The sequence below is a fragment of the Sus scrofa genome, chromosome 16 (genome assembly GCF_000003025.6).
Source record: "Sus scrofa isolate TJ Tabasco breed Duroc chromosome 16, Sscrofa11.1, whole genome shotgun sequence".
In the NCBI taxonomy this organism is placed as follows: Eukaryota; Metazoa; Chordata; class Mammalia; order Artiodactyla; family Suidae; genus Sus; species Sus scrofa.
Genome location: NC_010458.4, coordinates 31,668,328 through 31,685,580, shown reverse-complemented (window position 1 = coordinate 31,685,580; position 17,253 = coordinate 31,668,328). Strand labels below are relative to the sequence as shown.

The window sequence follows — 17,253 nt, the reverse complement described above, 5'->3', positions numbered from 1 at the left end:
CTTTGAAGAGCTGCTTTTTAATGTATCTAATAAGAAAGAACTCTATAAGGTTTATTTTCTGCCTGTTTAATAACTGTCTGCTACAAATCACAAAACCATTTGTATTTATTGCTACTCAAAAGCTCTCCACAACTAAGATGCTCCTTCTCATCCTTGATTTTGGACTTACTCTAAGGGACAGTGAATTAGCTTATATCAGACTAATCCTCCCATTGGTAGTAATTATGAAGTGTGCACAAATATCTTAAAAAAACTCTTTTAAGGCACTAGAGAGCAACCAGTGGAAGATAGAAAAAGGAAGGCATATATCTTGAAAGAATTTGAACATATTAATTGAATTCCACATGGTTGGCTTCTTTAGTGAGGGTAATTGTCAGTTCTTTTCTAACATGGAATTAACCTCAAACATAAAATACAGTTTTATGGGATAAGAAACCTGAATCTGGGACTTCCGGAGCCAATATACATTAAGGTCGAAATCCTGAAAAGGAGGAAGATCCTGAGAAAGGAGGCATGCAAACCTGCAAACACCTGCAAATTCTTGACTCTTGAATTGTACATATGTGGAGCGAATTTGCAGGTGAAAGCAGCACTGGTAAAGATGACAGACTGAACACAAATTTGAACTTAGTGCTTTTCAGTAAGAGTTTGGAATTCAGATTATGCTGAATTAGACAGCCTTGCTAAATACCTTAGGCTACCTATTGAAATTCCTGAAGGATAATATCCCACAATTAAGATTTCTCAGGACCAGGAAAAAAAAAAAGCCTGTTAAGAAAAGATACTAATAGATACGCCCTGATAATACTTAAAACAATAAGTTTCCACAATATGAAAGTAACCAACAGTAATTTAACTGCTGAGTAACACAAAACTCAGTTCTATTCAGATATAATCATATGCCCCAATGTAAAGTAATAATTATATTGTTATATGTATCTGTGTAGCTATTTATCATGTAAGGAAGCCCCAAATATGGCCTTATAAAGATGGGAAAAAATTTGTCAATAAAAACAGATCTAGAGGTGGCATGTTGGAATTAGCAGAAAAGAAGTAAAAATTACCATTATATACACATCAAAGTATCTATTAGAAAATAATGAAAGTGGTGAGGAGATGAGATAATTCAGAATATGTAGAAGAACTCTTTTAATAAGGCCAAAGGAAAATTCAAGTACTAGACTATATTATAGTTGAAATCAAATTTCATGGATATAAAATGTTTGGACAGTATAGAACCATACACACTGAAGCAAGCAAAAATAAATAAATAGAATATAATAATGAGAGATTAAAATCTGTAGCACATCATCAAGTGATTTAATATGAAGTTCATTTGGAATTCTGAGAGGAATAGAAGAAAGAGTGATTAGAAAAAGACTGAAGAAATATTAGCCAAAACTTTCCCAAGGATAAAAGCATCCATCCACAATTTCAAGAAATCCAGTAAATCCCAAACAAAAGGAATTTGAAAAAGAAAAAAAAATACACATAAGTACATCGCAGTCAAATTGCTAAAAAAAAAAAGTCAATCAAAAAGTCTTTAAAACACTGAGGGAAAAACAAAGATTATTATGGCCTTTATCTCAGACATAAGGAAGCCTAGAAAAAAATGAAATATATTTTGGTATCTTCAAAATGCATAGAGGAAAACTAACTTTCAACCCCAAATTTTAGATGCAGAAAAAATATTCTTAAAAAATAAAAGTGATATAAAGATATATTCAAATAAACAAAAAAAAAACTGTGAAAATATGTTGCCAGAAGACCCATAATAAAAGAAATGAAAAGAATATATTTAGACTGAAGAGAATAATTCAGATCCAAAAGAAGACATGATAAGTGCTGGAAATGGTAAACCTATGGGTAAATGTCAAGATTTGTTTTCAAAAATTATTTAAAGATTTATTCACTCTTTTAAAAGAGATAAAAACGTAGTGCTTATAAATTGTATGGACATATATTGCATAAAGTTTGAATCAGTATAAAAAAATTATAGTCTTCTAAGCTTCCTATGGTGGTATAAAATGAATTTATATTAGACTGTATTGTGTGAAGGGGTATAATAAATCACTAAAGCAGTCATCAAAAATGCAAAAATTCACATAAAAATCCAATAAAAGTGACAAGATCAATTACTAAAATAGTTAATCAGCGCAAGAAAAATAGAGTAGGACCAAATAAACACACAAAATGAGACTAATAAAAAACAAATAACAAAGTGATAAGCTTAAACTACCGTAGCAAATAACATGTTAATATAATTGAAAGAAATATTCCAATAAGAAGCCAGGATTATAAAAGTAAACTGTAAGATACTCTAAGCACACAAATGCTGATGTGAATGCAGTACATCAAATAAAGTAGAATTTACCAGTGGTAAAGAGAATCATATCATAATGATAGATCATGAGCTTATCAAAATAATAATAATAATGCTACATGAATATGTACATAATGACAGAGCTTCAAAATTACTTGATGCATTCTGAGGAGATTACAGCTATAAATAGACACATCTATAATTATGGTTGAGATATTAACACTCTTCATTCAGTAACTGATGGACAACATGTAAAAGTAAACTTAGACAAAATTTGAACAATACTCTCAAACAGCCTGACATGATTAGCACAATTATTATTTATAAACACTCCATCAGATATCATCAGAATATTCATTTGCCAAGATAGACTACATACTGACTGTATCATGATAGTGTGGTAGATGGATGGATAGATAGAAACAGAGATAAAGTATATAAACACACATATATATATAATATATAATAGGTATATACATGTGTGTATATATATAGTACACTAGATATATATATTGTACATATCAATATATAGTAGCTATATAGATATACACATATATATGAGATATATATGAGATGCATACATGTATAGTAGATATATACTTATATCTAGAATAGATGTATTCTTATGTCCATAGCAGGTATATTTTTATATCTATAATCAATATGTTCTCACATATACAATATTGTTGAACTGCAGTTGATTTACAGTATTGTGTTCATTTCTACTGTACAGCAAAGTGATGGAGTTATATATTCTTTCTTATATTCTTTTATATTATGGTTTACACAGGATACTGAACATAGTTCCCTGTGTTATACAGTTGAATCTTGCTGTTTTATACATCCTATATATAATATTTGCATCTGCAAGTTCTAAATTCCCAATCCTTCCCTCCCTCGCCTCTTCCCCCTTGGCAAGCACAGTCTGTTCTCTATATCTGTGAATTTTTCCTATTTCATAGATATGTTCATCTGTGTCATATTTTAGATTCCACATACCAGCAGTATCACAGCGTATTTGTCTTTCTAACTTACTTTGCTTAGCATGATAATCTCTAGGTCCATCCATGTCGCTGCAAATTTCATTCTTTTTTATGACTGGTATTACAAAATGTGTATATATATACACACACCCAACATCTTCTTTATCCATTTATATGTCCATGGACATTTTGGTTGCTTCCACATCTTGGCTATTGTAAATAGAGTTGCTATGAGTGTAGAGGTTATCTTTTTGAATTTTGATTTTCTTCTGACATTGCCCAGGTGTGGGATTGCTGGATCATATGGTAGTTTTCTTTTCTTTGAGGAACCTCCATACTGTTTTCCATAGTAGTTGTACCAATTTATATTTCCACTAACAGTGTAGGAGTGTTTCCGTTTCTCTTTTTCTCCACTCCCTCTCCAGCATTTATTGTTTGTATACTTTTTTGATGGCCACTCTAACCAGTGTGAGGTGCTACCTCATTGTAATTTTGATTCACATTTCTCTAATAATTAGCAATGTTGAACATCTTTTCATGTGCTTTTAATCCATCTTTATGTCTTCTTTGAAGTATCTATTTAGATTTTCTGCCCATTTTTATTGGGTTGTTTGTTTTTTTGATATTGAGTTTGTTGAGTTATTTATTAAATGGCTATAATAAGTAATGAAGTCTACAGATTCTATGCAATGCCTATCAAATTACCAATGACATTTTTCATGGAACTAGAACAAAATATTTTTTTAATTTGTACAGAGAGACCAAAGACCTCACATATTCAAAACAATGCTGACAAAGAAAAGTGGAGTGAGAGGAATCAGGCTCCCTGACTTAAGAATATACTACAAAGCTACAGTCATAAAAGAGTATGGTGTGGGCACAAAAGTATAAATTAATGGAACAGAATAGAAAACCCAGAAATAAAAGCATACATCTGTGGTCAATTACTCTTTGATCAAAGAGATAGGAATAAACAATGGAGAAAAGAAAGTCTCTTCAATAAGTGGTGCTGTGAAAATTGGGCAGATTCATGTAAAAGAATAACATTTGAACACTATCTAACACCATACACAAATAAACTCAAAATGGATTAAAGACCTAAACGTAAGACCAGGAACTATAGAACTCTTAGAGGAAAAAATAGGCAGAACACTCTTTGATGTGAATTGCAGCAATATCTTTTTGGATCCACCTCCTAGAGTAATGAAAATAAAAACAAAAATAGACAAATGTGACCTAATTAAACTTAAGAGGTTTTGCATGGCAAAGGAAACCATAAAAAAAAATGAAAAGATAAACCACAGAATTGGAGAATGAATTTGCAAACAAAGTGACCAACAAGGATTGCTTTTATTTCTGTTGCCTTGGTAGACTGACCTAAGAAACACTGGTACAATTTTTTGCCTATGTCTCTTCTAGGAGTTTTATAATGTTGTGTCTTATATTTAAGTCTTTAAGCCAGTCAATTTATTTTTGTGTACAGTGTGAAGGTGTGTTTTAACTTCATTAATTTGCATGCAGCTATCCAACTTCCCCAGCATCACTTGCTGAGGAGACTGTTTTCTCAACTGTATATTCTTGCCTTTTTTGTTGAAGATTAATTGACTGTGGGTGTATGGATTTATTTCTGTGCTCTCTATTCTATTCCATTAATCTGTATGTCTATTTTGTGTCATTATCACATTGTTTAGATTAATAGTTTTGTAGTATTGTCTGAGGTCAAGGAGGGTTATGCCTTCCTTTTTCTCAGGATTGCTTTGGCAATTCTGGGAGTTTTATGGTTCCATATAAATTTTAGGATTATTTATTCTAGCTCCCTGAAAAATATCATGGGTAATTTGATAGGGATTGCATTATTGCTTTGGATATACATACTTGTTTTATTTGAGAATTTTTGAGGATTTGTAACTGTTAAAATATATTTACTCACAGTAAGAAGGTCAGTTATTATGGTGTCCATAAGTCTTGTCTTCATCTTAAGAAAAAGAAAATATACTATATATATGTGTGTGTGTGTGTGTATGCATATATCTCTACATATGTGTATGGATGTCTAAATCTACCTAGCTATACATCTGTCCATAGAGAAAGAGAAGGAGAGAGAATTTTCTCAGACCACAATGGAATTAAATTAGAAAATCATACCTAAAGTACCTAGAAAATCTTAAATATTTGAAAAATAACATATTTATAGATAATACATATAAAGTAGCAGAACTTTCAAAGGGAACTAGGCTGTATTCAAAATAAAAAGTAATGAAAATCCAATATTTCATATTTATTAGACACATGAAAATTTTTTCTTGGAGCCAAATTTTATTTAAATGCTTTTATTATAAATGAAAGATTTCAAATAAATTATTGCTACTCACCTTAGAAAGCAAAAATAAATACAAATATAGAGCAAAGTACATTGAAGAAAACAAGAAGTAAATATGATTATAAATTAATAAAAAAGAGAAATAGGGAAAAATCAGTGAAACGTTAATTCTCAAAAGGTTAACAAAATCGATAAATTCTTAGACTTTTTTTTTTTTTTTTGGTTGTTTTTCTCTTCTTAAAAAAAGAGAGAAAGCAATACCAGGAATACAAGAAGAGAGAACACTAACAATTTTTAGGAATATTAAATATATTATAAGGAATATAATAAATATGTCAACAATTTGACAATAGATAAAGTGGACAAATTTCTTGAAAGATTAAATTACAAAATTCGTATGATATTAAATATAAAATCTGAATCTATATGTGTGAGTAAAATTGAATTTGTAATTTAAAATATCCCCCCAAATATCTTTAGGCCAGGATTATATCTCCAGTAAAGTTTATCAAATATTGATGAAAGAAACAATGTCCATCTTAGTCTGTCTGAGAAAAAAATAGATGAGGGAACATTCTCTAACCTTTATGAAATGAGCAAAACCTTGATGCCAACCTGACAGGGAATTTACAAGAGAAAATTATAGATAACATCCTTTATGAACATAGATCCAAAAAATACTTGGCAAAACTTTGAAAATCATTTCTGATAACAAATAAAGGATAATAACTCCTGACAGGCGAGTTTCATTCCAGAAGTGCAAATAGGATTATCTTTTGGAAGAATAATTAGTGAAAACCAACGAATTAATAACTATTTGGAAAAAAAAAAGATCACCTCAAACTCTGCAGAATATCATTTGACAGAATTTAATACTCACTCTTTATCATCACCATCATCATCATCACCATCATTCCCAGCAAATTAGGAACAAAAGGGATCTTAATCAAGTAAAATGCATTTACGAAAAGCTTAGAGTCACTGAGAGATCAGGAAAAGCCCACATATACATATATATGTATGTATGTATAACTGGGTCACTTTTGTATACAGCAGAAATTGACAGAACTTGTAAATCATAATAAAAATTTTTAAAAATCTATCGGTAGAGAATAGAGAATCCAGAAATAGACCTAATTATATACATAATCAATTAATTTTCAAAAAAATTCTAAGGTAATTCAGTGTGGGGAAGGAAATATTTTCATCAAAATATGCTAAAGCAATTGCCTAGTATCTGAGAAAAAGTAAACCTAAACCCATATCTCATGCCATAAATAAAAAGTAGTTTGAGATGAATCATGGCTCTAAATCTAAAAGGTAAAAATGTAAAGTTTTTACACAGAAATAGATTTTTGCTACATATTGTAGGAAAAACATATAATACAGGACATCAAAAGCAATAAAAGTCAAAAGAAAGTTATTGACAATTTAATTTACTTAAAATAAAAATTCTGCTCATTAAAATACCATTAATAAAATAAAAAAGCCATGCCACAAGACTGTGAAAATATATGCAATACATATAACTGAAAAAGGTATGTGTCCAAAATAGATAACCCCTACAAATCTATAAGATAAAGTTAAAAAGTCTCAATATAAAAATGGGCCCAACAAATAGTTACTTTTCAAAATAAGAGATAGAATAGAAAAGAGCACTCATAATTTGTCATAAGGAAAATACAATATTAAATGATATTGTGAAATCATTGTATACTCACTAAAATGGTGAAAATTTAGAAGACTGGCAAACTCAAGTCTTGTCAAGGATGAGGTGGAGTTTTGGTCTCTCATACATAATTGGTGATGATATGAAATGTTTAGCAGTAATGTAAATACGTGGCATATCTTTATAAGAGTAAAATGGCATCTACTCCATGATCCATCTATTCCATTCTTAGGTATTTTCTCAAGTGAAAGGGAAACAGGTCTATCAAAAATTGGTATAAAAATTATCATAGCAGTTTTATTCTAATTAGCTCCAAACTTGATATTGTATATTCATGTAATTCAGTGTCTGTAAAAAGATATCAACTCTGATATATGCAACAGTATAGACATAAAAGAAGCCAGAGACAAAACAGTACCTACCGTATAGTTCTTTTTATAAAAAGTTCTGGGGTAGGCAGTTATAGACATCAGTTATAAAAATCGGAAATCCAGTCAGTTCTGTAGAAGTTGACAGGAATTGGACATAAGATAAATATCTGGGATGAATGGAAATTTTCTATATCCTGATTTGGTTAGTGGTTATATGGGTGTATATCTTTGTCAAAACTCATTAAACTGTACTCGAAATCTGGACATTTTTATGAGTTACACCTCAATAAAAACATTACTAGAAAATTATTTTAAAATAAGCTTTACAAATCTATAGCCAAGCCTTCCAAGTGGATCCAAAGACTACCATAGTAAGACTAAGGATCTTTTCCACCCACCCATGTCCCTAAACTTCTCAGAGCATCTGGTTTAAAAAAAAATGTATTCTTATTTCCCCAGATTTTTCTAAGTTAGAATTCCATCAGGTACTCTTTTTCCCACCCACCTTTTAAAATTATTATCCCTTATTCTTACCTTTTGGGTGTTATTTTTATCCATAAGCGACTCTGTTATCTTTCTCATGGTAGGTAGTTCTTAAAATCGTTCCATTTTGAAGCTCTATTCTTTAGCATAAAAAAGCCATGCCTGTAATTTTGTTCAAACAGCCAAAAAAATTTTCTCCACATAAAAGTGGGCCAGAAGAATGGTTTAGATGTCCTGTTCAAGCACAGATACAACTATTAAAATGGTGCTTGTGAAACAAATTGTCAGAATAAAAGACATTTAATGAATACAATGGTTAATGGATTAATAGCATTAGGCTCAGAACATCCATAGGAGGAGTAAAGACTGAAAAGATTCTCAGGCAGTACCCAAAGCTTTATCCTAAGGTTTAGATAAAATGTGACTGGGTACCACCAATACTTATCTGTGTGATTCTTTTTTTTTTTTTTTTTGTTCTAAATAGCATGCAACACCCCTTTGGAGACAGATATTTTCTTTTTGATATTTTGTTCAAGTCACCTTCTGAGTGTTCTCTTTGACTCATTTCCACCAGGTGCATCACTAACCTGTACAACAAAAAGAAGAAAAGAAAAAGGTTTCTCTCTGTGGATGCAGCCCAAGAGGATTTGGTGAACAGTGACATCAAAATGGTAAGTGCAGACCTGTATCCACACACAAGGTACCTATGGATTATGTGCTAAATTTCACCTGCTGTGTCCTTTCCTCAAGGTCCTTGTATCCAAAGTACACAGTCATTCCACATTTTCTCTTTCAGAAAGCTGTCTTTTTTCTTCTATCTTGATACATGCACTGCAGTTCTTTATGCCCTCTGTATCAATTTAAGTTCCTTGTTGCAAATAAGAAAACTAATCTAGTGGAATCGGGTTATCTCTGTTCAACATAATGACTGCACTACTGATGAGAAACGTATATGTGTGCATATTCTTTCTGCTAATTTATTAACATGGGGCTAAATGGAATTCAAGTCCATGTACTGATGGATCGTCTCCTTTATTATTTTGCATATCCTGATTTAGAAAAGTTGTTTGTGCTTTAAGAATGATAGATCCAAGCGTCTGGGTCTCCTTTTTTCTGGCCCTGAGGATTTAGTAAGACTTTTTAAATGCTTCCATGCATTGCCTTTTCCTGAGGTGGCATTGTCTTGATTCTAAATGGTATTGGAAATAAAGATTATGACTTAGATCAAACTGCAATTTTGCACTTTAAATGATTTTTTCTATGTAAATATTTTAGTTTCCTCCTCTGTCTTAAAAGACCATGAATTTTATTTGTCTTTGTCAGAATTAAATGTTGCCTAACTATATCTAACTTTAAAAAAAAAAAACCAAATCTCAAGTAGTTTAATTAAAGACAGACAGCTGCTTGTGAGAGTTCCTATATATCAGGCTTGCTGATGCTTCAGATGTGAGGCAGGGATGGATCTGTAGATTCTGCTGCTGGGGTTGATCAGGCAGCAATGTTCTTGATATGGGACAGGAGTGGGTCCCTATTCTGTTTTTGCTGCTACACTGGACCAGGTCTGTCACTGGCCCCGGTTTGGGGCAAGGTATGGGTCTCTAAGCCCTTGCTCTGCCGCTGTGGCCATTTGGACCCTTTGTGCCCTGGATGGGGACCATGGAATGGGTCTTCCAGCGAGGTCTCTGATGGGCTGTCTCCTTCTTGGCCTTTTCACCAAAGAAAGCAGTGTTTTTGTTTGTGTGGGGCTACACATGTTGGTATTTCCAGGTAGTGGGCCTCTCTGGTGCCCAGCTGGAGACCTACAGGAGATGAAAAGAAAACCCAGGGAATGCAGGATTGTGAGGCTTTCTTTATACCTTTCAGTGTTCCGAATCCATATATGGTCATCTGTTGACTGTTTCAGGATGCTTAGATGTATTTAGAGGGCAGGGGTCAGGAAAAGCTTGTGTGTGCCATCTTACAACAAGGTTTTTAAATATGATTTGGTTTATAGTTCTCTGTCAGGTGATTCCAGGAACTCTGGTGTCCTCCGTTTTGGTTATTCTTCATTGCTTGTATTTCATCATTGATTTATTTTTAAAAAATTGGTTCTTCTGAGTATTTTTTCATTAAAATATTCCAAACCTTTTTATCTAATTATAGAATATTGTGCTAGCCTAATTTCATCCTTTTCTGTTACAGCTGTCCACATTTATACTAATATTTATGCAAGATATATTTCATTATCCCATTTTAGTAAACATTGTGATAATTATGTGCTTCATAATTAAATGTCTTCTTAACTAAGCCCTAGCAGTTATAATAAATTCAGCTGAGTGATTGACTCAGATATGGGTAAATATGTAGGAGAAGACCATTTGGCTCTGTTTATTAATACATCAGATAAGCTGCCTTTTGACATCCTAATAGAGACAATATTTCTCTTTTACTTTAAAAATGAGTCATTTAGCCTCCTACAGCATAAAAGATTACATTGACTTTGAGCTGACCTAGGTAGCAAAAGATGAACATATTTGCTTTGTAAATTTGATCAAAAGTATGAGGAAAGTTTTATTTAGAGCACAAATGGCTTTACTAGTATTGAGGCCAATCAGGTTTTCCATCAAGCTTTGCCAAAGCTCTAAAAATACACTTTTAAACAATGAAATTTTCTAACTATCAAACACCTTTGGATACAAGTGTCAGATACAGATAAACCACAGCTGCCATAGAAAAATTAATATGGATAGTGTAACAAAGGTATTGTTAATGAGTAAGAAGAACTGTACTCTTATCATTTTAAAGTTTAGGAGTAGGGTAGTCCCTTTTTTAGAAAATCAAAACTAGAGCAAATTAGATATGGTAGTAGGCTGTAGAGAGTACATTAGCAGCAGGATGAGAGTCCCTATCAAAAGATGTGAGGACACTATAAAAATCCATTGCCACTATAAAAATCAATGTCCAAGGCTCATGGGGAAGTCTGGTTTGTTAATTATAAATGAACAAAATTCTTTAAAGAAAAGGTTAGATTTTGAGCTCGTTGATTGCCACTGATCTTCCCCTTTATGGCCTAATCAGACATAGGATTACTCCCAAGGTTACTTGTAGTATTCTGCATTACGGTCCTTCGGTGATATTCATGCCCTAATTTATGAACCTTTGCATGTTTATTTTTTGCAAAGCAAAAGGGATTTTTATATGTGATTAAGGAGCTTGAGATGGGGAAGATTGTCTAGTTAGAAATGAGGTGATGACAAGGATCCTCATGAGAAGGAAATAGGAGGGTAAGAGAGAAAAAGAGAGATTACATTGCTTGTTTTAAGAGGAACTATGGGGCCATGAGCCAAGTAATGTGGGCAATTTTAGAAGCTGGAAGATGCAGTAAAATAGACTCTGTAGAGCATCCCAAAGGAATGCAGTTCTTCTGACCTACCTCAGACTTCTGCTTATAGAATTGTAAGGTTATAAATTTGTGTTATTTAAAACCAGTAAGTTTGTAGTAATCTGTTATAGCGGCAGTGTGAAACTGATACAGTGCTCTACAGCCAGGAAAGTTTACCATTAAAAAGATTTGACTCGGTCATTACATTTCCAGGAATTAATATACATTAATTTTATTTATGTGCACATTTATATACTAATCTGTATGTATGTGTGTGTGTGTGTATATATATATATATATACACATATATATATATATATATTTGGGTTAATATTCTTGCTTTTATTTTTAACTTTCTATAGGCTTGATTTTTTATTTTGAGCATACTTTTTATTTTTATAAATAAACATTATTTTAATGGATAATACTGAAAGAATATTTGAAACTTATGGGGGTATATCAGTTATGGAAACATTAAGTAAGGAATCTTAATGGTATTTAAATATAATCATTTCTTTTTGGAAAGGACAACTCTAATATCATGAAGCACTTTTAAAAAAATCACAGCAAAACATATTAAACACCATCTTCTCTTTGACTGGAATTCTTAGGTAATACCTTAGTAGAACTATTTTTTTTTTAATATGTACTAGGAGATTTGTACAAGTATGTCTATAGCAGCACTGTTGCAAATACAAGTACCTGGATAGCACCCAAACATCTATCAACAGAAAAATGAGATCAGTTATGGTATAGATTATTGTGTAGCAGCAAAAATGAATTCACTTCAGCTAAACACAAATAGAGAATGATGAAAAGTGAAAAGGGCAAGTCAGGGATTTTGTATTCCATTTCAGCAATGATCAATACATATACAACAGAATATATCATGTGGAATACTAATGTATGCAGTGAAAAATATCCAGAAAAGTCAAAGAATGATAAAAGATTTAATAGAGTTGTAAATCAAGAGAACAGGAAAAGAAAGTAGATCAAGGATCTGGGGAGGGTACACAGGGAATTCACATGCAAAGTTAATTTTCTCCTTTAAATCGATGTATGTTACTATATTGTTAGCCTTTATATTTTACACATAAGTTATGAGCAATTTTTGTGTACTCAATATTTAATAAAATATTTATGTAAAAGCCTTAATTAAAACTATAATATTTGCAAACATAGCTAGTTAGATGAAATGAGTAAACTCTAAATATGTAGTTTAAAATTTTTGACCAAAAAGCCTTGCTGTTATTATTATTCTTTGTTTTGCTTAGCTTTGTTTTATAAGAAGGTAATTTAAATTTTTTTCAATTAATTTATGATTAATTTAAAAAATTATTTCAGTAGTGACTTTGGAATTCAATTTTCTTATATAGTGGTAAAACAATTTGCTCATCAAGATTTATCAATATTTTTTAGGTTAATGTACAGTCAGTTTTTCACGTACTTTTCCATGAGGCTATTATTTTGGGGTACATGATATATTTTACATAGTTATTAGTCAAATTTTAGTTGTATTTCCAGATATACATTTGTATCTAATTTTTTAAATCAGTCGAGACAGTGAAATGTCTTAAGACCACTACATCTATGATTTTTTTGTTTTAATTTCTAGTACTTTAGATATTTAGATATTTTGTTAGTTTATACATAAAAATTCATGACTGCTATTGCATCCTCTTGTATTTTATCTTTTGTCCATTTTATGTTTAATATTTTGATATTAATTATAAGGTAAATTAGTTTTAAACGTCATTTGTGTTTTCCTCAATTATTTCTGCTTGCCCATATTTTTTTTCCTTTAGCATTTATTTATCACTTTATATTAGTTTGATCTCAAATTGACAGTTTTATTTGGAGAGCAAATTATAAATTGGATTCTATGCCTTTTGTTACTCAATATTCATTAAATCTGTCAATAGTCTTAGGTTTCTGGCATGAGAATTTCAGCTTTCTCTAGTAGCCATTGTAACTTTTCTATTTTCCCTTCCTCTCCACTCTTTTTGTCATGTCATTTTGGATTTGAGTGTGGAATAATCTGTAAGTCTCCATAAATATTAAGTTAACTGAAGAAAGTTCAGTAAATGGCAAGACCTGTATTTGAGTATCCACTTTATTTGCTGGACATTATGATTACGTGCAGTCTGGGATAATTAAAATATTAATCTTGCCTCACCTACCTCGCATGGGTCCTATAAGTATTATCTCAGTTATGAATCCTTTGAGATGAAGTTTAAATATATACTATAAATCAGTGCTGGATTCATGACTCAGTCAGTGAAAAGAAATTGTCCTTGACCACAGTAGATAGAATTATTTATTATTGCATTTCCTAGTTTTCCTGAAGACAACTCTCATCTTTTGTAGATCTCCAGATTAGCATGCTTTTTCTCCACCAAATTTCCCTTTCAAGTCATTCTTAGTCCTATTCTAACTGTATCCAGTTATTTTAATAAAAGCAGCAAACCTCTTTTTTTCTCTAATTCCTTCCTCATCCTGTTCATGTATTTATATTTATGCTGTAGGATTCCTATTGCTCTAAATTTGGCTGTTTGAATCCTTGATCTACAAAGATAAGGGCTACATCATTCCTTCTGTTTCATAGTTTACTAAGCTGTGTTTTGGGTGATAGTGATTTGCATGGACCAAGTTAAGCCTAGTATCTGGCAGTATGAATCAGTTTTAATTACCTCTCTCTTTCTCTCTCTCTCATCTCTATCTCATCTTTTTTCTCTTTCCCTTTCTCCAAACTCAATTCCCATTCAGACTGTGACCCATGTTATCTGACATAAGATGTTCAATGAAACATCAAATATGGCTTATTGATACTCATCCTAAAGCGACTCTAAACACTTCAGGAAAGCAAACCTGTGTCTTTGACTGAGATTCCACCCGTATAAATGAGCAGGATAAAGAAATGTCCATAACTTCTACGGTGTAGCCCTCTAGACAGATAGGAGAAATGGCTGCCAGCCCAGCTGGAGAGCCTTGCACAAAGTAGATACAACTGTTTCCTCCTCTAATCTTGTATATAGCTTCTACAGTCTATAAAAAGGGACTTTCTCATGTAACAAGTTAAAGTGGAGCTACTACAGCCACTTAAGTGTTTAGTGTCATTTTTTAATTGAAACTTTAAGGTAGAAAGCAGTTAACTTTGCTGTTAAAAGTCGAAATATCTTAAAATATAAGAAAATAAGTAAATAAAATATAGCTAAATATAGGTAATTCCTCACTTCTTTAAAAAACAGTGAAATAATGTGTGTGTTTCTATATTAACCCTCTAGTGACATTAAACTCTGGCAAAATTAATTGCCCCACTGGATTTTACAACTTATATGTTGAGTACAAAACACCCACAGCATATTGACAAGCTTGTCACTTGCATTTCTGCCCAATAGTGAATAAAGCCTTTAGCTAATCCTTCTCAGCTCTGAAGAACAAACTGCAAGAAATCAGTCAATATTTTGTCATTTTAATATTACTACATTTGCCCACAAAATCCTACACAGATGGAGATGAAAGCTCTACTATAAGCAAAGAGGGCATTTTTTTTCCTTTGCCACAAAATATTGATGAAGTGCTTTATTGAGGTGGAGATCTCATTAATTATTTGATTTACAGAAAAAGAAGGCAGAGGGAAATGAGTGCCCTGGCTAATACCATGATGTACCATCTTGAGACTTAAGATCTTTTTAATGTATTCATCAGGGGCACATCTGAAAGGGGAAAGAGTGAGCTGAATGGGTCCATTAATTTAATTGAAGCAAGCTCAGACAAGAGATAAAACATCCCAGCCGGCTTCTTTTCATGCATCATGAGTGCTGTAGTAAACAGGCAGAGATCCAAACACACCAAAAAGAAATAAAGGTACGTGGAGACTCTAGAGACTTCAAGGCCATGTAATATCAACAGATGCAGAGGTGAATACACCCAGAAGAGGCCCTCTCTTCATATACCACCATGTCACTGTTCTGCGGGCACTGTCTAGGCTTTATTGTGAAACTCTGAACGACTCTGAGGTTACATGTAAGTAATTTAGACTTCCTAAGGCAAAGTTGCGTTTGTTCTTTTTTTGTTTGTTTTTTTCAAACTTCTGAGAAATAGACTCCATCTCCTGTTCTTGAAGAGATGGAACAGGGGAAATGGACTTCCACTGATCTTAGAAGCAGCTTTAAATGATGTTGCTCTCTTTCAGCTATCTGTTTTTGAAATGTAGCAGTCAGAAAATTCTTTTAGTCCTGAAGAGGTTGGGGCCTCTCAGTGCACTCAGCATTTGTCTTTCAGTGGTCAGTGTGATTGTACACAGCATATTATTCAATCCCTGGCTGCGCCCAAGAACAGAAAACAACCAAGCAGAGTCTCCCAGTGAACATAAAGTCTGTCCATGGCAAGTTATTTCATCTGATAAAAACAATTTAGTATATTTAATCAAAATTATATTACATTCAGATATTCATAAAGTCCTTAATATCATCATCTAGGGGCAAACCATGGTGTAATGCATTAAACATGAGTGAATATCAAACTAAATAGGTAGTTTTCATAAAAATGTTAGAAAAAAATAGCATGTAAAGATGCTTCCAACTAGTTTTCAATGTGTGAAAATAAACAATTTGTAAGAGAAATAGTGTCTTTTAGCCAAATTAGATTCTGCCCAATATTATTATTTTAATGGATGAATAAAAATGCTTTGGTGTCTGGGCATGTAGATTTAAAATGATGATGAAATACAGGTATTTTCACAATAACAATGAAGAGATATTTCAGGCCTATAAATCATTAAATATTGAATACCAATTTTACAACTCAGTAAAAACAATAGAAATCCTTAAAAACAAGTAGTTAAAAGAGGCTTGCACTACAGTGATTGAAATAATTGATTTTTTTCATATTTTTTTACAGTATCTATGAGGCATTTCAATTTTTGTTTTAATTTTCATAATTTCTTTATTCTTCTAATGAGGACATTATTTCCCTTCTTAAACAGAGAAAACAATTTCTTGTTTTGAAAATTACTGTGAAAAGAACCCATGTTTTTCAAATAAAATTTTTTGTGGATCACTATTGTATAAAAGAATTAAAAATAATCTTTATTATGGAATTTATAATACTTATTATGGAATTTATTATGGAATCATTTAGAGGCCAACCGTGGTGTAATGCATTAAAATTAGTGAATATCAAACTAATGTACTTTATGAGTTCAATAATATTATAAGGGGGGTTCTAGTAATTTACATATATTATATTTGGGTATATAACTTTTCAAATCATCAAAAGAAAGGGGTAGCAAACTAAGCAACAGATAACAACACCATGCTATTTTAGACTCTGATGGGGTTCAACAGAACCCTGTCCCAGAACAAGGGCAGAACTACACATGCGCAGTGCTGATGGGAGCAAGTGCACCCGTCCTTTTCGAACGGCGGCTCTCAAAACCTAGAAGCTTCCTTCTCATAGATGAAATCACTGAACAATTCCTGGTAGATTTAACAGTTGTTTTCTTTACATAGGTGTTTCCACCTAAGTGTAAGATTGTTTAACTTACTTCTACCTGGCCTTGAGTCACCAGAAATTAAAAATGAGAGAACCTCTATGTATTCATCTAAAAATTACTATATATTTAACATCTGTCCAACGCTGCATTTGAGAATGAAATAAATGAATATATTTTAATAGTAGCATAGGTTTTTGTGACTCTTAAGACTACGGCATTCAATTTGATTTTATAAAATGTGAGACT

The 17,253-nt window shown here is 32.0% G+C and overlaps 1 long non-coding RNA gene across 1 annotated transcript in view; it reads left to right on the top strand.

The window, feature by feature from the left end:
* The window catches only part of LOC110257315, a 62,992-nt gene extending 46,453 nt beyond the window's left edge, over positions 1 to 16,539 (top strand). The window contains exons 2-3 of the long non-coding RNA XR_002339767.1: positions 8,724 to 8,820; positions 15,219 to 16,539. This is a non-coding gene — a long non-coding RNA (uncharacterized LOC110257315). The remainder of the gene's footprint in view (positions 1 to 8,723; positions 8,821 to 15,218) is intronic.